General features: G+C 43.5%; 1 protein-coding gene across 12 annotated transcripts in view; it reads left to right on the top strand.

Annotated features, from left to right (window-relative positions):
• Positions 1-24,912, top strand: part of NDST2 (N-deacetylase and N-sulfotransferase 2) — a 211,608-nt gene that overhangs the window by 15,095 nt on the left and 171,601 nt on the right. For 8 of the 12 annotated variants that reach the window (XM_077346225.1, XM_077346220.1, XM_077346216.1 and 5 more), the window contains exon 2: positions 18,654-18,737. The exons of 2 other annotated variants lie outside the window; for them this stretch is intronic. The gene's annotated coding sequence lies outside the window, so the exon portion shown is untranslated. Of the gene's footprint in view, positions 1-3,552; positions 3,610-18,653; positions 18,738-24,912 lie in introns of all 12 variants that reach the window. 2 more of the 12 variants (XM_077346223.1, XM_077346231.1) reach the window with 1 other exon arrangement.

The following is a 24,912-nucleotide window of genomic DNA, read 5'->3' on the forward strand; positions in this document are numbered from 1 at the left end:
ACAGGCAAGAGTTGGTGGATGAGGTGAAGGAGGTGGGACCCTAGGGGGAAGCGACCATGTCCTCATAGAATTCCTTTTGAGATGGGGAGGTAAGGAAGCTTGTAGCCAGATGCGGATGTTGGATTTTCGTAGGGCAAACTTTAATAAACTCAGAGATATGATGTGTGTCATACCATGGACAAGAATGCTGGAAGGGAAGGGAGCATGTGAAGGGTGGGCGCTACTCAAACAAGAGCTATTGCAATCAATGACTATTCCAGAAAGACGAAAACACTGCAGGAGCTCTAAGGAGCCTATTTGGATGAACAGAGAACTTCAAGAGGAACTAGGAAAGAAAAGGGAAATGTTCAGGAAATGGAGGGAAGGACAGAACTCTAAAGAAGAGTACCAAAAGTTACTAGGCACTGTAGATCAATCATCAGAAAGGTCAAAGCTGAGAGTGAGTTAAGATTGGCCAGGGAAGCCCATTGTAACAAGAAAAGATTTTTCAGTTATGTGAGGAACAAACGTAAAGTAAAGGAGGCAATAGGCCCATTGTTGGGTGCAGATGGACAAACTCTAATGGAGGATGCAGAGAAAGCAGAAAGGCTCAGCGCCCATTTACATCTGTTTTTTCCCACAGGTCAAAGGGTTTAGGCACATCTAGAGATGGCAGTAGGCAAGAGATAGTGTCTGGGTGGCAGGCTGACATGGACAGAGAGGTTGTGGAGAGGCATTTAGCCGCACTGGATGAGTTCAAATCCCCTGGTCCGGATGAAATGCACCCGAGAGTACACAAAGAACTTTCTGGAGAACTTGCACAACCCTTGTCCATCATCTTCGGGACCCCTTTAAGGACTGGAGATGTCCCGGAGGACTGAACGAGAGCAAACGTTATTCTGGTCTTCAAAAAAAGGAGAAGGATGACCCAGGAAACTACAAACCAGTGAGTCTGACCTCTGTTGTGGGTAAGATAATGGAGCAGATATTAAAGGGAGCGATCTGCAAACATCTGGAGGACAGTTTGGTGATCCAAGGAAGTCAGCATGGATTTGTCTTCAACAGGTCTCGTCAGACCAACCTGGTTTCCGTTTTTGACCAAGTGACAGGTTTACTGGATCGTGGAAATTCGGTTGATGTTGTTTACTTGGATTTTAGTAAAACTTTTGATAAGGTTCCCCATGATGTTCTGATGGATAAATTGAAGGACTGCAATCTGGATTTTCAGATAGTTAGGTGAATAGGAGATTGGTTAGAGAACTGCACTCAAAGAGTTGTTGTCAATGGTGTTTCATCAGACTGGAGGGAGGTGAGTAGCGGGGTACCTCAGGGCTCGGTGCTCGGCCCGGTACTTTTTAACATATTTATTAATAATCTAAATGAGGGGGTGGAGGGACTACTCATCAAGTTTGCAGATGACACCAAATTGGGAGGATTGGCAAATACTCCAGAAGATAGAGACAGAATTCAACGACATCTGAACTCAATGGAAAAATGGGCAAATGAGAACAAGATGCAATTTAATAGTGTAAAGTTCTGCATCTGGGTCAGAAAAACGAAAAGCATACCTACTGGATGGGAGATATGCTTCTAGGTAACACTGCGTGTGAACGAGACCTTGGGGTACTTGTGGATTGTAAACCAAACATGAGCAGGCAGTGTGATGCAGAGGTAAAAAAGGCGAATGCTATTTTGGGCTGTATCAACAGAGGCATCACATTAAAATCACAAGATGTCATAGTCCCATTGTATACGGCACTGGTCAGGCCACACCTGGAGTACTGTGTGCAGTTCTGGAGGCCTCACTTCAAGAAGGACGTAGTTAAAATTGAAAGGGTACAGAGGAGAGCGACGAGGATGTTTTGGGGCCAAGGAACCAAGCCCTATGAAGATAGGTTGAGGGACTTTGGAATGTTCAGCCTGGAGAAAAGGAGGTTGAGATGGGACATGATAGGCCTCCTTAAGTACTTGAAAGGTTGTCATTTGGAGGAGGGCAGGATGGTGTTCCCGTTGGCTGCAGAGGAAAGGACACGCAGTAATGGGTTTAAACTTCAAGTACAATGATATAGGCTAGATATCAGGGAAAAAAATGTCAGAGTCAGAGTAGTTCAGCAGTGGAATAGGCTGCCTAAGGAGGTGGTGAGCTCCCCCTCACTGGCAGTCTTCAAGCAAAGGTTGGATACACACTTTTCTTGGATGCTTTAGGATGCTTAGGGCTGATCCTGCGTTGAACAGGGGGTTGGACTAGATGGCCTGTATGGCCCCTCCCAACTCTATGATTCTATGTATTAAAGGGTCGCGGCATTAGGAAGGTTGAGAACCACTGCCTTAAATGATCATGGGGAACCTTGTCAAAAGCCTTACTGAAATCCAGGTAAACAACATCCACTGAATTTCCACATTCTAGTAAGTGTGTAACTTGGTCAAAGAAGGAAACCAGGTTGTTTGTGTTTTTGGATCTACAAGGACCTTGTAATGTGTGGACCGGCTCTCTGGCAGTCTTCAAGCAAAGGTTGGATACACACTTTTCTTGGATGCTTTAGGATGCTTTGGGCTGATCCTGCGTTGAGCACGGGTTGAACTAGGTTGGACTTCCACCTGTATGATTCTATGACTAGGGGCAAAGCCCGTTGTATCCAAGAATACATCGGGCGTTGGAGCTTGGCAGTGGGAAGAGGAAGGGGAGGAGTTGTCCAGTCTGTAAGGGCATGGGGTTGAATGTGTGGGAGGTTGTGGTGACATGGTGGCAAATGAGGGTATGGGGTGGAGATATGGGTGTCAAGAACCTGTGGTGTGGAATGTTTGTTGAGTGTGGGAGAGGACTGACCTTTGGGAAATTTGGCATAGTGGTTACAGATGAGCTTTCCAGAGCCATGTCCTCAGATATGTGAAGGGAAAATCAGACTGGAGATTCTTCTTAGGGGAAGATTACATGGCAACCAATTCCTCCCAGTTCTGCGTCATTTCCCTTCTTGTGTGAATTAGGCCACATTCACCGAAATGCCCCTCTGCCCATGGGGTAGTCACAGTACACCCTGCTCCTTCTGTCTCCCATGCTTTCACTGTTGGAAAAATGTTATGTGCCCACATGCTTCTTTCATGGTTGCTCCTTAGAAGAACGGATTTTTGTACCCTATTGCTTACTACCCAAAGGAGTCTCAAAGCGGTTTACATTTTCCATTCGTCTCTCCACAATAGTCAACCTGTGAGGTATGTGGGGTTGTGCGAGATCTGAGAGAACTGAGAATGGGCTGCAGTGACCCAGCAGGCCTCAGGTGTCTCAAAGCATTTTCCAATTGTCTTCCCTTTCTCTCCCCATAGCAGACTCCACATGAGGAAATTGGGGTAGGGAGCCTCACAGGGAAGCTGGCAACCCTAAGAGGAAGACTCTCTGTGCACAGCAGTCTTGACCTTAGTAAGGTTTTTTATACTGTTTTTTTTTATTTGCCAGGCCAAGGTTATTTGCCAGGCCAAGAAGTCATTTCAGTTACTATGTGTCTCCAGACATTTACTTGTTCTCTATTTACAGTTTCAGGCTATACATATTTATTTAGATCTTCCTTCACTTTCCAGATTCACAGGACTGATGCTGGTCTGCCTGTCTGCACCCCAGAATACAAACAGTTGCTGGTAAGGGCTGGCCAGAACCCATAGGCCAGGAGGGACACCCCTGCACCACTCCCTACCAACTGCAGGCAAAAATGGCTCATTTGAAGGCTGGACTCTGAGGCATTGTATGATTTTGAACTCCAAACCTCCAGGAATATTTCCAACCCAGGGGTAGCCAACCTACAGGTGTGGCCTAGAGAGCTCCTGGAATTACAGCTCACCTGTAGAGTATAAAGATCAGCTCCCTAGGCAGAAAGGGCTACTTTGGACAGGGTTGTGGTAGAGAAGAAACATTTAAGTTTTCCCACACAGGTTGTTGTTGAATTGAAAGACTTGAGGCCTACTGCACAGGGTTGTTGTGCATATGAAACAGGAGACAAAAGAGCCAGTTTCCTCTGCAGAATAACGCTGTGCAGTGGCCTCAAATCTGCAGAGAGTTGCAAAGAAGAAAGACACATGGCTTGGCTGTGTCTAACCTCCGGGCAGAGCAGTATTTTATGTTTTATGTAGCAGAGCAGTATTTTCTGTGGCCTCCCTGTCAGGCAACTGTTTGGCAGAAGGGGAAAGTGCCCCCCCTCAAAAGGAATGCTCTCAGACCCCCCTGCATTGCTCTTGGAAAGGCCTCCTTCCCTCAGTCAGGGCCTGTCAGAGGCTCCTTCGCAGCAGGCCTGAAGGGGGGGAGAGGGGGAGCACTCTGCAGCCTCCGGCCAGCTCTGTCAGGGTTCTGAGGCAATTTACAGTTGGACATGACAGTTGGGACAGCCTTGGGGCGAAAAGGGCTGGCACGGCCTGTCCAAGCCTCTGTTCTCACCCCCCTTGGCAGCCCTACTGAGCTCCTCTACCTGGGGTGGTCAGGAGCAGACTGGCAGCCAGACGGCTGGGTAAATGGAATTTTGGTCTGTCCTGGTGAGGGGCCAATAGGAAGGTGCTTTGCATGCCTCCCCATTGGCTGCTTGGCCCTGGATGGACACTCGGAGGGCCCAATCAGGAGCCACATAGCGGCTCCTGATTGGGCCCTCTGAGTTTTTATCCTGGACAGGGCCCGCCCTAATTCCTCCCCAGGTGGCCTTACCCTTTTATTTAATCCGCTCCACAGGAGCGGTTAAAGATTCTATGATTCTATGACTACCAGTAGAGTACCAGAGTGCATTTAAGGTTATGGTTTGACCCTTAATGCTGTCCATTGTCTCGGACCATTGTAACTGTGAGACTGCATCTTGCCATTAACCCCAAGGAAAGAGTTATGTTCCCAGGAACCCAGCCTGCTGGTGATTCCCAGCCCAAAACGTTCTCAATTGTTAGATGGCTCTTTTCTAGGAGCCCCAACCTCTAGTATCATGTTACTGGAAAGGGTTCAGTCAAAATTTTTAAGGACGCTCCTCCAGCTCCCCAAGTATGTTTCAAATGCGTGACTGAGACTAGAAACATAGGCTTTATCAGAAGGAGCCATCAAAGCAGCAGGATCAGTCATCAAAATCTACAAGTGTTGTTCTTAATAATGAGATACTGAAGAGACAGTATCAAACAGTTGCAATGAAACTGAGGAATGGAAGATGTCAAAAGAAGCCAAAATAGATGACGATAGAATTCTTAAACAAATTAAGATTTAAAAAGGACATGCATATGAAATGAGAAAAGGAGGAAATAAATAAGGAGCAGTTTAAAAATAGCAAGGAAATGCGAGGTTAAACGACCTAAAACCCAGAATGAGGTCATGCTAGCCAGGGAAGTAAAAAATAAAGAGTTTTTTGGCTATGTCTATAACAAAATAAGGGAAGTTATAGGTTCGTTGTATGGAGATGGCAGTATTGTGGTAACAGGAGATGGTGAGAAGGCAGAAGTATTCTTTGTTTCAATGTTTTCTCATAAGGAAAAAGATATGCTACTGGGGGGAAATGAGATAGAGAATAACAAGGAAGGGATAAATTATAGAACTGGTAAACTGGTCATGCAAAAGTATTTGGCTACTTTGAAATTAGATCTCCAGGCCCTGATGAACTACATCCAAGAAAGTTGAAAGAATTGGTTCAGGAAATCTCAGAACCTTTAAGAAATCCTTAAATAATGAAAGAAAATAAATAAATAAATAAATAAACAAACAAACAAAGAAAGAAAGAAAGAAAGAAAGAAAGAAAGAAAGAAAGAAAGAAAGAAAGAAAGAAAGAAAGAAAGAAAGAAAGAAAGAAAGAAAGAAAATAAATAAAGAGAAAAAAGAACTCCCCAACAACTACTACCCAGGCTGTTTAACATCAGTACCAGGAAAACATTTGGAACAGATAATTAAACAGCCTTTTCCAACTTTTTGACCATGTAGGATCCCTTGAAATAGATTTTGAGGTTTTAAGGACCCGCAAAAGTGATGCCATTTTTTTACCGTTGCATCACACTGCCTGCTCATGTTTAGATTTGAGGAGTTTGGGCACCCGTTCTGAAACGTCTTTAATTTTTGCCCCTGGCAAGCAACATACCTCTTGAGTTAGGGTGTCAGGCCCAGCCACATGGCGATCCATTCCTCTTATCAGGGAGTCTCCAATTACCAGTACTCTCCTTTCTTTTTTCTTCTCAACACCATTTCCTTCTATCCCTTTGGCCACTTTGTCTTAGATTTTGTTTTGGGACCTCTTCCCTCATTGACACTTGCACCTCTTCTGCAAGGGCCTGAAATCTATTTTCGAGCTCCAAAGGCCCCAAGAACCATCTTGCTCTACGTCTGCAGAGGTTCCGTAATGAGGTCAATCCCCTTATCCTCTTCTAGACTGGTTGTATTCTCTTTATTCCGAGTTGCACAGCTATGAACTCCTCCCCTTTCTTAATTTGGGTCAGAGTGATAATCCTCTCTTCTAAACCCCTAATCCTTTCCTCCAAAAGTCTTACCAGCTTACACTTGGGGCAGATGTAGTCCATCTTGTCTTCAGGGAGGAAGGCAATCATGTCACACTCACTGTAGATGATGGGTCTGAATTCAGAAGGACTGATTGGCTGTTTTAGCAAAGAATTATGATATGGCATGTGGCTTAATTTGGATATTATGACACAGTTTACTAATTTGCCACAATTTACTTTTGCCCTATATCGCCATAGTTATGATGGTTGGTCATTTAGTCTGAGATAGAGTGCATGAGCTCAAAAGTTCATGCCTTGAATAAATCTTTGTTGGTCTTAAAGGTGCTATTGGACTCTTATCTTTGTGATGAATATGCAGTGTCCATGTTACAGATACACAGAAACGGTTGATGGACCAATTTCTGCCCTGCAATCCTCAGGGCTAGTATTAGAGGATGGGGAAGTTTGTCTGAAAGACATTTTGGATAGGAAATCAGACATGGCATTGCACAAGGCCCACAAGGCCATTGCGATCAAGGCCACCGCTTCTCTGTTTGATACCAACAGGCCCAGGAGGCTGGAGAGCTTTTGGCCTTGATAGCAGCTGAAACTTGTAGAATAGTTTTTAATATTTTCATCTAAGGAGAACGGGGGGGGGGGGGGGGAGAGTCGAGTGGTGTCTATTATTACCCTCAGGTGTTTTAGCCTTTGGTTGGGAGTCAAGGAACTTTTCTCCCTGTTCATCACAAAGCTCCAGAGTTTGAATGATTCTCTGCATGGACCGGAGTGACTGCTATATTGAGGAGGCCTGCTGGAAGAGGTAATCAGGATTAGAATGAACATGGAGCCCCTTATAATGAAAACCATGTTCACCAAAACCTTCAAAAAGACCCTTGTACTGGTACTGTAGATCCCCAAAACAAAAATGTAGAAAACACCTGTGACCTGTTAAGATTGGGATGTGGAGGTAGGCCTTCTGGAGGTCTAGGGATGTAAGGAATTCGTTGAGCTGGAGGGCCTCTGCAATAGGACCTCAGTGTTTCCATCCGGAAACGTTTTAAGAGGATGTACCCATTTATAAACTTGAGACCCAAAGTGGCCCTCCAGTCTGTATTCCTCTTGAGCACCATAAAGAAAAAGGAGTACAGTATAAGACTACTTTTCCCCCCTGAAAAACATGCCTCCAAGTGGGGGGGGGGTCGTCTTATACGCCGGGTGCACTTCAGTTGTGATATAGCTGCCCATAGTAGCCCATAGTACTGTAATGTAATGTAACAAACTCTATATTTTGAGTGGAAATGTGTGGGGATCGTCTTATACGCCCAGTTGTCTTATACGCCGGCAAATACGGTAAATACAGTAAATACCCATGCTCCTCTCCTGTTGGAGGACTGGTTCTTTGGCATGTATGTCTAGCAAACGCCCTATCGCCTCTAGAGTGATTCATCTATTGGATGGATTTTTGGACACTGGCAAATTGAAAAAACAATTGGGGGGCATCTTGCAAAATTCTATTTTGTAGCTGTGAATGACTGTTTACCATATCCAAGTGTCTATTCCTGGGTCACTCCAGGCATCCTTGCAGGATGCTAGTCTGCACCACACTGGTAGACATTGAAAGTCAGGCCTTGGAGGGCTTGGTGCCTCCTTCTGCTCTGTCAGATTTACCTTGGCAGAATCTATGTCCTCTGGAATAAAAAACCCCTCGTCTCCCCACAACAGACAACCTAGGAAGTAAATGAGCCTGAGAGAGCTCTGAGAGAACTGGGCTGTCCCAGGGTTACCCAGCTAGCTGCATGTGGAGGAATGGGGAATCAAACCTGCTTCTCCAGATTAAGAAGTGCTTTTGTATCCTGATTTTTACTATCCAAAGGAGTCTCAAAGCAGTTTACAATCTCCTACCTTTTCTCTCCCCACAACAAGTGCCCTCTGAGAACTTTAACTGACCTAAGGTCACCCAGAAGGCTGCATGTGGAGGAGGACTGGAGTATCAGATAGAGTTCTTCAGATTAAAGGCCGCTGCTCTTAACCACTCCACCAAGCTGGCTCTCAGAGCTGACCCTGTTTAGCTTCCAAAATCTGGCAAGATTGGGCTTGCATTGACTAGCTAGGTCAGATATATATATATATATATATATATATATATATATATATATATATATATATATATATATATATATATATATATATATATATATATATATATATATATATATATATATATATATATATATATATATATATATATATATATATATATATATATATATATATATATATATATATATATATATATATATATATATATATATATATATATATATATATATATATATATATATTTATAGCAGTATTTTTATTTTATTTTCCAAAACTAAAGATAAAACAGTATGAATAGTATACATTATTAATATATAAAAAGATAGATTATGCTCTTCATTTGATACACTTAATTCCCCATTTCAGTCCCCTTTTAAATGATTTTCTTAAGTAATTCAGATAAGGGCCCCATTGTTCTTGAAACGCCTCTTCTGTTTTTTCATTAACTATCAGTGTCAGTTTGGCCATCTTAGCAAAGTCCGCTAGTTTGTTCAACCAGTCTTCTATCGAAGGTAGTTCTTGAGTTTTCCATTTCTTGGCCAATACTAGTCTTGCAGCCGTCGTCGCGTAGAAGAATAATCTTTGTGTATGAGCTGGGAGGGACTGCGGAGGTATACTTAGTAACATAGATTCAGCTTTCATAGGAAATCTAAGACCCCACATTTTCTGCACAATGGTGTGTATTTTTGCCCAGAACTTATACACTTTTTCACATTTCCACCACATATGAAAAAAAGAACCTAGTTTATCATCACATTTCCAGCATTTGTTATCACAATTTTTAGCAATTTTGGCGATCACTTTTGGTGTCACATACCACCTGTAAAGAGCCTCTTGTGGCGCAGAGTGGTAAGGCAGCCATCTGAAAGCTTTGCCCATGAGGCTGGGAGTTCAATCCCAGCAGCCGGCTCAAGGTTGACTCAGCCTTCCATCCTTCCGAAGTTGGTAAAATGAGTACCCAGCTTGCTGGGGGGTAAATGGTCATGACTGGGGAAGGCACTGGCAAACCACCCCGTATTGAGTCTGCCATGAAAACGCTGGAGGGCGTCACCCCAAGGGTCAGACATGACTCGGTGCTTGCACAGGGGATACCTTTACCACCTGTAAAACATTTTATACCAATTTTCTTTAAGTATTTGAGTATTAGTATACTTAGGTATTCTAGACCATGCAAGTTCCCATTGTTCCATTGTCACATTTGTCTCAATATTTTGCATCCATTTAATCATACATGGCTTAACCCGTTCCGTTTCCATCTCATACCTTAATAGCAGTTTATATATTTGGCCCTGCAAGTACATATCCTTAAACTTGCCGGTTTTTAATATTAAGTCTTTGTACTGGAGACAATTCAGCCTTTTCTGTTGAGCTTTGCCAAAATATGCTTCGATTGACGATTTCAGTATTGATGGTGCTGGAGATAGTCTTTTATTGTATCTTGACCATACATTCAAAAGTCCACTAATTGAGAGCCAGTTTGGTGTAGTGGTTAGGAGTGCGGACTTCTAATCTGGCATGCCGGGTTCGATTCTGCACTCCCCCACATGCAGCCAGCTGGGTGACCTTGGGCTCGCCACGGCACTGATAAAACTGTTCTGACCGGGCAGCGATATCAGGGCTCTCTCAGCCTCACCCACCCCACAGGGTGTCTGTTGTGGGGAGAGGAATGGGAAGGCGACTGTAAGCCGCTTTGAGCCTCCTTCGGGTAGGGAAAAGCGGCATATAAGAACCAACTCTTCTTCTTCTTCTTCTTCTTCTAATCCAGGTATTTGATATTGCTTTTTGTTTTTGTTTTCCTGCTGGCCATAGTCTTTCATGGAAGCTATTACCTATGGTTATTCTTTCAAAACCAGTTCTCTTGAATGCGGTTCCCGTACCCAGTCCACTATATATGTAAGTGCTGCTGCATCTTTGTATAGTTTTAGATTAGGAACACCTTGACCTCCTCTCTCCTTCACATCTTGAAGTATTTTAAAAGCAACTCTTGGCCTTTTTCCACTCCAGATAAATTTATTAATTTGTAATTTTCTCAGCGTTTTCTCCTGGATCTCTATTGGTAACATTTGGAATGAAAAGTTAAATTCAGGCAACAAGTTCATCTTGACCGTGGCCATTCGAGTTGACCAAGACAGTTTCAGGTCATTCCATCTTTTAATATCAAGTTGCATAGTCTTCCATAGTCTTTCATAGTTACCAGTGAAGAGTTCTCGGAAATCTTTGTCTGGGTAAATTCCGAGATATTTTACCCATTTGGGATTTATCTCACAGCCTATTTTTCCTTTGATGTTTTGTACATCAAGATCTGTGATTCCATGTAAGACAATTTTTGTTTTGTCCTTATTTATTTTATATCCTGAATAATGACCAAAATCTTTCAATAGCTCCAGGAGAGATGGGATCGATGCTTTTGGATTCACAACGGTACAAACTACATCATTTGCATAAGCTTTCAGTTTCAATTCCTGATCTTCGATTTTAATTCCCATAATCTCCTTTGTAGCTCTTATCTTGGTTGTCAGCATTTCTAATACCAAATTGAATAACAATGGAGAAAGAGGACATCCTTGTCTGGTGCCTTTGTCTATTTTAATGGATTGTTTTGTGAGCATTCCATTTATTAATATTCTAGCTTCTTGTTCCGAGTATATTTGTCTGTTAAGTTCCAGAAAGGTGCCACCACAATTAGTTGCTTTCAATGTTTCGAACAGAAAATCCCAACTAACATTATCAAAAGCTTTCTCTGCATCCAGGAATATAAAGGCAGCCTGCAACTTTTCTTTACGCACGTAATCTGCAACATTCAAGACGAATCGTATGTTATTCCTCATTAGCCTTCTTGGCATAAATCAAGTTTGGTCTTGATGTACAATGTCCCCAATACATTTTTTCAGTCTTTCTGCTAAAATTTTTGCCAGAATTTTATAGTCCACATTTAACAGAGAGATTGGTCTGTACGGATTAGGTGAGTTCGTGTCTCCTCCTTCTTTGTGGATGAGTGTTATTGAAGCCTGTTGCCATGATTTTGGAAGAGATTTTTCAGGATTATCTATAACCTCATTTAATAGTTGAAGTAAATGAGGGGAAACAACATGGCTCATCTTCTTATAATATATTGCACTTAGTCCATCTGGCCCTGGGGCTTTTATTGCCATTATGGCATCATTTATTTCTTGCGTTGTGATTCTTTGATTTAGAACTTTCCTGTGATGATCTGTGAATTTGCTCATTGATATTTTTTGGCAAAATATTCCAGGGTCTATATTTTGTTCCTTTTTTTATATATGTTCTGAAAAAATTTGATAAGACATGAATGAATTTCTGCTTCATTGTTATAGTCCAGGCCTTCATGTGTTAGCTTTGTGATACTGTGCTTTTGAAAGCTCTTCCTCAGTCTTTGAGCTAGCCATCTTCCAGGTTTATCTGCCCATTCAAAAATTTTTTGTTTGAGATAATCAAGTTTCTTCCTCATTTCTTCCACCTCTATGTTGTCTCTCTGTATTCTTAATAATTTTATTTGTTTTGCTAATCCTCTTGTTTGATGTTCTTGGTGTTGCTTTTCTGTCTGTTGCAGTTTTTCTTTTATTTCACTCAGAGTCTTTTCCTTTCTTCTTCTTATTGTGGTGTTCAATCGCAAGAATATGCCCCTCATATATGCTTTGCTGGCATCCCACACTGTGGCCAGTGAAATATTTGGGATAGCATTTAGCTGGAAAAACTCTTGTAGATTTGCTTCACAGATTTGCTGTACTTTTGGATCCTCCAAAAGATAGTCATTCATTTTCCACCTTCTCATTTCGATTCTTTTCACACATAGCTCTATTTGTAATGGGTTGTGATCTGCAAAGGTGTTTGGTAATATCTCTGAAGTTCTCAATTTGCGTAACATTTGTTTTGATGCCCAGCATTGATCCAATCTTGAGTAGGCATTACGTCTGTTCGAATAGAATGTATATTGGCGCGATTTTGGGTTCTCTCCAGATGTCTACTAATGCCAGATGTTGAAAATTAGCAGAGAGTGGGAATGTTGAGCATATTTTCCTTGAAGAATTATCCCAATATGGATCTTGGACTGCATTAAAGTCTCCGATTATTACCTCATTTTCAAGTGAGTCCAAATTGGATTTTAAAAAATCCCTAGAAAACGTCTCTTTGGCGTTATTTGGCACATATAAATTCACCAAAACAAAATTTTGGCCATTGGGAAGCTTGATCTTTAAGATAGAAAAGCATCCGTCTGGGTCCTCAGATATGGTCTTCGCGTTTATATTGGGGTTTACAATATAGGTCACCACCCCTCTTTTCTTTTCCTTTGCTGATACAATACATTCTTTTCCTAAACTTTTGTTTTTCAATAGATTTTGATGTCTTTGTGCAATATGGGTTTCTTGTAGACATATTATATCACATTTTAATTTTCTTAATTGGTTGAAACCTTTTGATCTTTTATTTGGTGAATTTAATCCATTAACATTGACTGAGACTATCTTCAAGGACTCCATTATTACTTTTTAGGTCTGGCACCTTTTCCTGTTACTCCCTTGTGTTCTTGTTGACTTGACTGTTTTCTCTGTTATTCTGCCAACGCGGAACCTTCAGCTAGGGTATCCGCTAATTCTTGTGCTTGTTGTAATGTTTTTATGATCCTTCTTCCTGTTGGTAAAATGACATCCAATGCAAATGGAATCTTCCAGAAGTATGTAATATTTTGTCCAATCAAAATTTGCCGTAAAAAGTGAAATTGTGCCCTTTTTTGCAGTATTTCTGGTGGTAAATCTTGAAAGATCTTAACTTCTTGATCTTCAAGAGTGAATGGATCTTCTCTATGCTTTCCTTGGAGTGCGTTCTTTACAGACTTAGATTCAAAATCTGGCGTTTTATATACATGGCCCAAGGGCCAAGAGCCTCAGTTCTGTCTATGCATTTGTACCAGATATCTTCATTCCTTAATAAAGAAACTTTCTTATACAGAAGTTTGGCTTATTGGCAGTGGGGACATAGCCCTTCTATCAGATAAGGAGGAGGTAGAACTTACTCAATTTGAACACTTTTTAAAGGGTGAGGACCTTCACTATAGACTGGCCAAAGCCCTGAAAGCTCTAGACTTAAATGAATCTGTGCCAAAAGAGGAACCCCAAGAAGAAAAGAAATGCTATGGCCCCAAAGGGAAAGGAGAATATTTTCCCTAACTAGTGCCATCTCAGGACTCCTTTCCCATGCCAGTGATTTTCAAAAAGAAAATACGTGCAGAGTGACAAAGACCACTAGTTAATAAGCGGCATCCATTATGAACAGGGCCAGTATGGCCTGGTGTAGAGAGTTTCTGGAACTCATACCAAAAGTGAATAAGAGAGTTGTGGAAGGTGTGAGCAGAATGCTAAAAGCACTTTCCTTTTCAGCTGATGCAACCTTAGATGGGACTGTATTTTCAGCCAGAGCCCTGAGTTCCAATTCTGTCTCTAGAAGGATTTTATGGCTAAAGGTCTGGCCCACTGATTACCTGTCAAAGACTATAGTGAACTACCTGTCAAAGACTATAGTGAAAGACTATAGTGACTATAGTGAAGACCTACTTGAAACAAGGGACAATAAAAAAGCAATGCCACTCCAAGTCAGGAGAGAATATTCTTCAGCCTTCTGCACTCAACACACACTACCTAGATACAGGCAGCAATACAGAAGAGGGTCATGGAGTTAATACTGAGTTGGTGGATGAGGTGAAGGAGGTGGGGACCCTAGGGGGAAGTGACCATGTCCTCATAGAATTCCTTTTGAGATGGGGAGCCAAGGAAGCTTGTAGCCAGACGCGGATGTTGGATTTTCGTAGGGCAAACTTTAATAAACTCAGAGACATGATGAGTGTCATATCATGGACACGAATGCTGGAAGGGAAGGGAGCATGTGAAGGGTGGGTGCTACTCAAACAAGAGCTATTGCATGCTCAATCAATGACTATCCCAGAAAGACGAAAACACTGCAGGAGCTCTAGGAAGCCTATTTAGATGAACAGAGAACTTCAAGAGGAACTAAGAAAGAAAAGGAAAATGTTCAGGAAATGGAGGGAAGGACAGAGCTCTAAAGAAGAGTACCTACAGGTTACTAGGCACTGTAGATCAATCATCAGAAAGGCCAAAGCTGAGAGTGAGCTAAAATTGGCCATGGAAGCCCATTGTAACAAGAAAAGATTTTTCAGTTATATGAGTAGCAAACGTAAAGTAAAAGAGGCAATAGGCCCACTGTTGGGTGCGCATGGACAAACTCTAACGGAGGATGCAGAGAAAGCAGAAAGGCTCAGCGCCTATTTACATCTGTTTTTTCCCACAGGTCAAAGGGTTTAGGCACATCTAGAGATGGCCATAGCCAAAGGATAGTGTCCGGGTGGCAGGTTAACATGGATAGAGAGGTTGTCGAGAGGCATGTAGCTGCACTGGATGAATTCAAATCCCCTGGACCGGATGAAATGCACCCGAGAGTACTCAAAGAACTTTCCAGAGAACTTGCATAGTCCTTGTCTATCATCTTCGGAACCTCTTTAAGGACTGGAGATGTCCCGGATGACTGGAAGAGAGCAAACATTATTCCGATCTTCAAAAAAGGAAGGAAGGATGACCCGGGAAACTACAGACCAGTGAGTCTGACCTCTGTTGTGGGGAAGATAATGGAGCAGATATTAAAGGGAGCGATCTGCAAACATCTGGAGGACAATTTGGTGATTCAAGGAAGTCAGCATGGATTTGTCTCCAACAGGTCCTGCCAGACCAACCTGATTTTCTTTTTTGACCAAGTAACAGGTTTGCTGGATCGTGGAAATTTGGTTGATGTCATTTACTTGGATTTTAGTAAAGCTTTTGACAAGGTTCCCCATGATGTTCTGATGGATAAGGTGAAGGACTGCAATCTGGATTTTCAGATAGTTAAGTGGATAGGGAATTGGTTAGAGAACCGCACTCAAAGAGTTGTTGTTAATGATGTTTCATCAGACTGGAGAGAGGTGAGTAGCGGGGTACCTCAGGGCTCGGTGCTTGGCCTGGTACTTTTTAACATATTTATTAATGATCTAGATGAGGGAGTGGAGGGACTACTCATCAAGTTTGCAGATGACACCAAATTGGGAGGACTGGCAAATACTCCGGAAGATAGAGACAGAGTTCAACGAGATCTGAACAGAATGGAAAAATGGGCAAATGAGAACAAGATGCAGTTTACTAAAGATGTGTAAAGTTCTGCATCTGGGTCAGAAAAATGAAAAGCATGCCTACTGGATGGGTGATACGGTTCTAGGTAACACTGTGTGTGAACGAGACCTTGGGGTACTTGTGGATTGTAAACTAAACATGAGCAGGCAGTGTGATGCAGCGGTAAAAAAGGCGAATGCCATTTTGGGCTGTATCAACAGGGGCATCACATCAAAATCACAAGATGTCATAGTCGCATTGTATACGGCACTGGTCAGACCACACCTGGAGTACTGTGTGCAGTTCTGGAGGCCTCACTTCAAGAAGGACATAAATAAAATTGAAAGGGTACAGAGGAGAGCGACGAAGATGATCTGGGGCCAAGGGACCAAGCCCTATGAAGATAGGTTGAGGGACTTGGGAATGTTCAGCCTGGAGAAAAGGAGGTTGAGAGGGGACATGATAGCCCTCTTTAAGTATTTGAAAGGTTGTCACTTGGAGGAGGGCAGGATGCTGTTTCTGTTGGCTGCAGAGGAGAGGACACGCAGTAATGGGTTTAAACTTCAAGTACAACGATATAGGCTAGATATCAGGAAATATTTTTCACAGTCAGAGTAGTTCAGCAGTGGAATAGGCTGCCTAAGGAGGTGGTGAGCTTCCCCTCACTAGCCGTCTTCAAGCAAAGGTTGGATACACACTTTTCTTGGATGCTTTAGGATGCTTAGGGCTGACCCTGCGTTGAGCAGGGGTTTGGACTAGATGGCCTGTATGGCCCCTTCCAACTCTATGATTCTATGATTTTCTCGCACCTCAGGGCTCAGAGGATACTCCAATAAGTTCTCCAGAACATCCAATAGAACTGAGCCCTCAGACAAGTCCTCCAAACCAAATAAGGTATGACTCAAGGAGCCATTCTGTAGAGGGGTGGCTTCAAGCCTTTGTCCACAATGGGAACTGACCACACAGACTGAGGTGCAATGGACACAGTCAACACAGCTTACAAACTAGAATTCATAAGAATATCCCTGGACAAATTTTTACAGACACCAAGGATCAAAGTTCTGGTAGAGCGGCTAAGAACTTCATTAGCCTTAACACCCCTCTTAGAAATTCAAGCCATAGAGCCTGTTTCCTTTCAAGAATTTATTCTGTTTTCTTTACAATCTCGAAGAGAACGGGAGACTGGAGGACAATCCTAGATCTAAAAATTTTGAACAAATTGATCAGGTTGTGCCACTTCTGAATGGAAGTGCTAAGATCTGTAACTCACGTGTTACAGTTAGGGAAATTAATGACCTCCCTAGACCTTCAGGAGATGTATCTGCATATACCTGACACATAGGAGGTTCATGAGGTTTTATGTCTAGGGTCAACGTTTCCAATACAAAGCCCTATCTTTTGGCCTGTCCTCAGTACCACGTATGTTTAAAAAGATACTGGATAATGCAGACTCAGGATGGAGAGCATAAGAATCCATTCTTATCTCGATGACTTGCTTGTCAAGACACCCTCTAGAGAGTTAGCAGAAGCACACTCACAGAGAACCATTCACCAACGTCAGCTCTGTGGCTTCTTCGTAAACTATGCAAAGAGCTCATTGTCTCCCACTCAGAAAACAGAACATAGAGTCATCATAGTCACTACCCAGAACAAAATGTTTATGACACCCAAGAAAATAGAAAAGACAACACAGATGGCATCATCATTGATAGGGTGCAAACACTCCAGGTTACTTCAGTTGGCCAGTCTCCAAGATCTGATATCCAGCATGGATGCTGTCCAATTTGGATACTTCCACACCAGTTAAAGGGACTACTCAGACAGTTCCAATACAGGATCACGAGAAAGTTAGACCTTTCAAATACTTAAAGAGGGCTATCATGTCCCCTCTCAACCTCCTTTTCTCCAGGCTGAACATTCCCAAATCCCTCAACCTATCTTCATAAGGCTTGGTCCCTTGGCCCCAGATCATCCTCGTCACTCTCCTCTGTACCCTTTCAATTTTATCTACATCCTTCTTGAAGTGAGACCTCCAGAACTGCACACAGTACTCCAGGTGTGGTCTAACCCGTGCCGTATACAATGGGACTATGACATCTCATGTCATACTTCCGCAGATATCTTGTGTCATACTTCCGCAGACTTGTCCTCTCTCAGTAGCCAGCAAAAAGCTATGGGCAGGAGAAATCAGCAGTACTGGTGTCGTCAACCCATGTGTCAGCTGCAGTGGTCTCTCATCCATCCTTTTCTGGCTATTGGTGTGTCGAATGGCAGCTGCCTACACAAACTCCATAGGATTTTCCGAACTCCATAGGATTAGTGATGGCTTGCTATTGTCTTCCTTTGCAGTCTTCCTTGGTAGTCTCCCATCCAAGTATCTACCCTGATTAGCTTCTGATGAGATAGGGCTATTATACTGTACCATTCTACATTTCCCTGGCTATTTGGTTTCCTAGAAGTTGCTTTGGGGAGGTCTAGCTGGAGTGTTCAATGGACCAGTTATGCCATTCTTAGGCTATGACTTTGTAAATATTTATGCGGAACCATATTTACTTTCTTCTGGATATAGTCCCAGCATTTTGAGCACATGACACCCAGAATTTAGGAAAATAATTTGGGGTTTCCCTGCATTATTGTGTCAGGATTCTTCTTATGTATGTTGCAGAGAAACACTCCTCCCCTCCCTCCGGCCCTCTGATTTTGAGAAGTCTAAGCAATGGGCCAGTTTATCATGGTGCATTGTACAAGTAGCTTATCATTTGATAGGTAGGCCTGATTCTGTTTGTAAACAAGGATAGAAGCTATGATAATCCAGTACAAGGCGCTGGATTCCGTTTCCTTCTTTATGAGATGCTTAGTAAAGAAAATCTTAGCTTTTTATGTGAAATGAAGTGCCTCCTTTGACTCTGATTTTGTCTGCTCTGCAGAACTCTAATCCAAGTTCACCTTCCTTCTCTCTCTCTTTCTCAGCCAAAAAGGGAAAATTTTGTGAGCCTGAAGTAATCCGTGTCTGAGCCTTTATGCTGGCTCCTGAACAAAGGCCCTCTTGGGAAGGTAAGGGCTCAGCCTCTGTTTGCCATATATTTACATTACTCGGGGTTGGTGTACTGGCTACTGTACCAGTCACCTTAAAATGTAGTTTCGTTCATAGGAGGTAGAATCTCATTATGTGTCATCGATCAAAGCATTTTCACATTTTGGGCTGAAATGGGCTGGCATGTTATTCTGTAGCAACAGAGGGAGAAAATCAGGAAAGGGAAGGTCTTCTTACAATATTTTTCATGCAGAGATGTGGTTCCATTGAAGTCAGTAGACACTGCTTCACTCTGAATGAATATTCCAACACTGTTTAATATGATTGTTTCTAAATAAAGCCAAGCAACATTCACCTTCTGGGGGGGGGGGAACTGTTTGGGGTGTGTCTCATGGATATTCTGACAAATGTAGGGACCATGTAGAAAAAGAAAGCTATGACCTTTCTTCTTTATATGAGAAATCTTTCTGGGCATCTTAGATTTTCTTTTTAGAGCTCTCCCCAGAGCCCAGCATATTCATGATTTAGCTAATCCTGGCATAGAGTCCTCACCTAGGCAAGCGCTCCCCAAATGCCACATCTAACCCAGGCTCATCTAAACCTCTGTGGACCCTCAGAGCCCAGTTAACACCAGGTCATGAGCAGTGGCCCAGTGCTCTGACCTGGATGGCTCAGGCTAGCCCGATCTTCTCAGATCTCAGAAGCTAAGCAGGGTTGGCCCTGGTCAGTGTTTGCATGGGAGTCTACCCAAGAAGACCATGGTCACTGTGCTGAGCCAGGAAATGGCAAATTAAAGGAGTAAAGGAGGCAATAGGCCCACTGTTGGGAAGTAAAGGAGGCAATAGGCCCACTGTTGGGTGCAGATGAAGAAACTCTAACGGAGGATGCAGAGAAAGCAGAAAGGCTTAGCGCCTATTTTACATCTGTTTTTTCCCACAGGTCAAAGGGTTTAGGCACATCTAGAGATGGCAGTAGCCAAAGGATAGTATCTGGGTGGCAGGTTGACATGGATAGAGAGGTTGCCAAGAGGCATTTAGCTGCACTGGATGAGTTCAAATCCCCTGGGCCGGATGAAATGCACCCGAGAGTGCACAAAAAACTTTCCGGAGAACTTGCACAGCCCTTGTCCATCATCTTCGGGACCTATTTAAAGACTGGAGATGTCCCGGAGGACTGGTAGAGAGCAAACATTATTCCGATCTTCAAAAAAGGAAGGAAGGATGACCCGGGAAACTATAGACCAGTGAGTCTGACCTCTGTTGTGGGGAAGATAATGGAGCAGATATTAAAGGGAGCGATCTGCAAACATCTGGAGGACAATTTGGTGATCCAAGGAAGTCAGCATGGATTTGTCTTCAACAGGTCTCGTCAGACCAACCTGGTTTCCGTTTTTGACCAAGTGACAGGTTTACTGGATCGTGGAAATTCGGTTGATGTTGTTTACTTGGATTTTAGTAAAGTTTTTGATAAGGTTCCCCATGATGTTCTGATGGATAAGTTGAAGGACTGCAATCTGGATTTTCAGATAGTCAGGTGGATAGGGAACTGGTTAGAGAACCGCACTCAAAGAGTTGTTGTCAATGGTGTTTCATCAGACTGGAGGGACGTGAGTAGCGGGGTACCTCAGGGCTCGGTACTCGGCCCGGTACTTTTAAACATATTTATTAATGATCTAGACTAGATGAGGGGGTGGTGGGACTACTCATCAAGTTTGAAGATGACACCAAATTGGGAGGACTGGCAAATACTCCGGAAGATAGAGACAGAGTTCAACGAGATCTGAACACAATGGAAAAATGGGCAAATGAGAACAAGATGCAATTTAATAAAGATAAGTGTAAAGTTCTGCTTCTGGGTCAGAAAAATGAAAAGCATGCCTACTGGATGGGGGATACGCTTCTAGGTAACACTGTGTGTGAACGAGACCTTGGGGTACTTGTGGATTGTAAACTAAACATGAGCAGGCAGTGTGATGCACCGGTAAAAAAGGCAAATGCCATTTTGGGCTGTATCAACAGGGACATCACATCAAAATCACAAGATGTCATAGTCCCATTGTATACGGCACTGGTCAGACCACAACTGGAGTACTGTGTTCAGTTCTGGAGACCTCACTTCAAGAAGGACATAGATAAAATTGAAAGGGTACAGAGGAGAGCAACGAGGATGATCTGGGGTCAAGGGACCAAGCCCTATGAAGATAGGTTGAGGGACTTGGGAATGTTCAGCCTGGAGAAAAGGAGGTTGAGAGGGGACATGATAGCCCTCTTTAAGTATTTGAAAGGTTGTCACTTAGAGGAGGGCAGGAAGCTGTTTCTGTTGGCTGCAGAGGAGAGGACACGCAGTAATGTGTTTAAACTACAAGTACAACGATATAGGCTAGATATCAGGAAAAAAAATTCACAGAGTAGGTCAGCAGTGGAATAGGCTGCCTAAGGAGGTGGTGAGTTCCCCCTCACTGGCAGTCTTCAAGCAAAGGTTGGATGCACACTTTTCTTGGATGCTTTAGGGTGCTTTGGGCTGATCCTGCGTTGAGTAGGGGGTTGGACTAGATGGCCTGTATGGCCCCTTCCAACTCTATGATTCTATGATTCTAAGTATCATAGTGGGAGAAACCGCTGCCCAAAGCCAGGAGCTACATTTGTTGTTCAGGTACTTCCAGAAGTGTTGTCCGTTGCCACAAAAAGACTAGCAGTTTTTAATTTCTAGTATAATAGAATCACATAATCCTAGCGTGGGGTCATAAAGGGCCATTCCTGCTCAATATGGGATCAGCCTCAAGCATCCAGGATAAGGATATGCCCAGCCACTAATGAAAGATCGCCAGTGATGAACTGGCTCTTCCTTTAATCAGATGACCCATTCCTTCTGGACCTCATATTTATATACCACCCGCCCCGGAAGCTTAGGGTGGTTTACATTTAACTTATGAACCATACATGAAACAATCATACAATAATATTAACAACAGTGGTTGTGACAATTAAATAATACAACAGATAAAGTTGTAACAGCATAACAATACAATAAAGGCACAACAATGCAACAGTGCAATGGCACAACAGGTCCAGAGTACTCCGATGGAGTTCAGTTGTGAGGGCCTTCAATTGGCATGCTTCCACATACATGATACCCAGATTTTTTGTGGGGGAACTGTAAACTGTAGGGTCACAATTCCACAGACTGCCAGCAACATAGAATAATGTTATTATAAAAATTCAACTGCAATCAAGAAAAATACAGTGTCCATTCTCAACAACAGCCATGCGCAGTCTCCCTTTTGTGCAAACCTGGCTATGTTTGTGTACCCACAATGGCTCTGGCCTAGGTGACAAAGTCTCTAGAATACAAATATAAACTCTTTAAAACAATTAAAACACATAAGCCTATTACATAAACATACACACTTCCAAACACATTGGAAGTACAACTAGACCCTGCTGTAGCAGGCCTATGCACACGGGCAGTTTGAACTGATTGAGCAGAGTGGCATATCAAGGACATCTTGGCCAGTCTGGGGCTACTACAATCACCTCCGCTCCTGAGGCCTCTACCTTTCTGAGGAAACTAGGAATGACTGGGAGTGGAGGGAATACATATATAAGACACTTTGGCCATGTTGCTGTCAAGGCATCTGTCATCTCTACTTTGAGGTGGAAGAACTTTGTGCAGAATCACGGAGTCTGGTTGTTTTGGATCAATGCAAATAGGCCGATAATTGGAATGCTGAATTTTTGGATTACCAGTAGGAAAATTTACTTTTTTAGTTGCCACTCTCTCTAGTAGTGTCTGTCAGCTTAGGTAGTATGCCTACAGGTTGGTTGTGCCCTATACTGCCCTGATAAATGGAATGTATCTTTCTGCTCAGGACAAAAGCCAGGTCACCTCCTCCTGTAGGGATTATCTCGACCCCCCTTGGTGATTTAAGTATGCCTTGGTGGCTGTGTTGTCAGTTCTTATTAAGATGTGCTGAATCTGGACCAAATCATGAAAATGTCTGAGTGCTAGCCGAACAGCTTTTAGTTCCAGGAGACTGATTGGAAACCTGGACTCCTGCTCCATGTCCTCTATGTTTTCTGGTTGTCCAATACTGCTCCCCAATCATAGAATCAAAGAGTTCGAAGGTTCTGAGACATCTTCATCCTGTATGGAAGAGTGGAAATCGGAGATTCCTTCTGGACCTCAAGTTCCAGGATGCTTCTGAACTGAGATGTTGAAATCAGTAGCAGAGGCTGTAAATGAAGATCACATGCCAGTACTATCAGCACATTGCAAAGTACTTCTCCTCCTGGGGCGAGGACATCTTGCTGGGTGAGATTCCACCATCGGGTCAAGGGAGGCAGGAACAGTTCTTCTTCCGGTCCCTAGGTGGCACTCACCCGGCCTCTTCAGTTCGGTTTCTGCCTCGGAGGGAGAGCAGTTGAGCTGGAAGATCCCGAATAGATTTCAGCCTCAAATCCTACCTATTTCTATCTATCTACCTAATCTACCTTACCTTGTGTGTGACTACCTGAGTGTGTGTCAGTCTCCGTTTGTCTCTCCTCTTAAAAAAAAAAAAAAAAACCTCCCCCCCACCCTGTTGAGAACTCGGCTCTGGGAAAGGCCGTTAAAGGCAAACCTCCCAGCGAAGCCCCATTGCCGGCTCCGCTCAGAATCGATGGCAGACGACCTCTGGTCCAAAGGAGAACTGGAGGCGCCGATGGAACCGACGGAACAGGAGCCAAAAAAGCTGGAGGGCGCGCCGCAGGCCGTCCCTAAACCAGCCAACATGGAGCCAAGCCGCCAAGCGGCAAAACGCCGCAAGAAGACCGAAGCACGGGAAAAAAGCAAGGAGAAGACGCGCGGCGGCCATTTTGAAGAGAATTGGGCGGGCGGCTCCGCAGCTGCGGCCCAGTCCACGCTCGCGAGGAGACCGGAGCCAAGGAGGAAGGAGAGGAGAGCCAATCCAGGAGTACAGTAAGGCCCAGTGGGCAACATTTATTATCTAAAGAATTGATTGCATGTATTTCGGAGGTAGTGCAAGCGCAGCTAGAAAAAAGGGAAAGAGGGCCTGAGGGGCATAGATGTCGCAGGCAGGCCTCCCCTGACTCAGAAAGGGAGGAATATGGGGACTTGGCCGAGCAAAGACCCTCCTGGCCCACAAAAGCAGCGCGCAAAGGACCCCATTGGAGTCCTGACAGGGAGGATTATCCTTCCACAGCAGATGAGTCTTCAGTAAAGGAAGATGGGGAGTTTTTATCTGATGAAGAAGTGATTGAAATTATGGAATTACCCAAGGTATCCAAAAGATTTTTCAAACCAAAAGACTATCAGTATCTGCTATCAAAATGCCTTAACGCATTGGACCTAAAATGGAAACAGGGAACGGAGGATCCAGAGGATCAGAACCCTAGAAGGCCTTATGGCAATAAAGAATACTTTCCCCCAGAGGAGGATGTTCCTAGAAACTTTCCACTGCCCGTATTTTTTGAGAAAAAATTCAGAGCGGAATGGGAAAAGCCCATGGCAAACAGGCAGTTACCAGTGTATGCAAAAAAGCTGTATACCATGCCTGATTACGCAGAGGAAATTCTAAGAACACCGATTGTGGATGCCCCGGTAGTAGGGCTGCAATCCTATGGTCTTCTCTCGGAAGATGGCCAGGGATCTGTAAGAGATATAATGGATAGGAAGGCGGATTTTGCCTTACGTAAAACTCACGAAAGCTAAGCAATGTCTCTAAAAGCATCTTCAATAGCGTCAATTGTTTCCAGAGCCACAATCATGTGGGTCAAGAAGCTGATTCAGCTGTTGCCAGAACCAGATAAGAGAGTGGCAGAAGGAATGAACAGAGTGCTAAAAGCAGCTTGTTTTTCAGCAGACGCCACCTTGGACGCATCCATCTTCAACGCCAGAGCCATGGCCACAGCGGCAGCTGCGAGAAGGACACTGTGGCTGAGAGAATGGCAGACAGACACAAAAGCGAAATCAATCGTCACTGCTTATCCATTTCATGGATCCAAGCTTTTCGGGGAGTCTTTGGACAAGGTCCTGGTGGAGACACGTGATAAAAAGCGCGTAATGCCAAGGAACTTGAGAAGAACGGATAGACGGTTCTCCCAACTTGCAGGTAACTCCTTTCGTGCCTTCGGCTCATATAACAGGCAAAGACAAGACAGGAGATCTAGCTGGTCCAACACCAGACAGAACTTCAGG

This window comes from Paroedura picta, chromosome 7 (genome assembly GCF_049243985.1).
Source record: "Paroedura picta isolate Pp20150507F chromosome 7, Ppicta_v3.0, whole genome shotgun sequence".
Lineage (NCBI taxonomy): Eukaryota > Metazoa > Chordata > Lepidosauria > Squamata > Gekkonidae > Paroedura > Paroedura picta.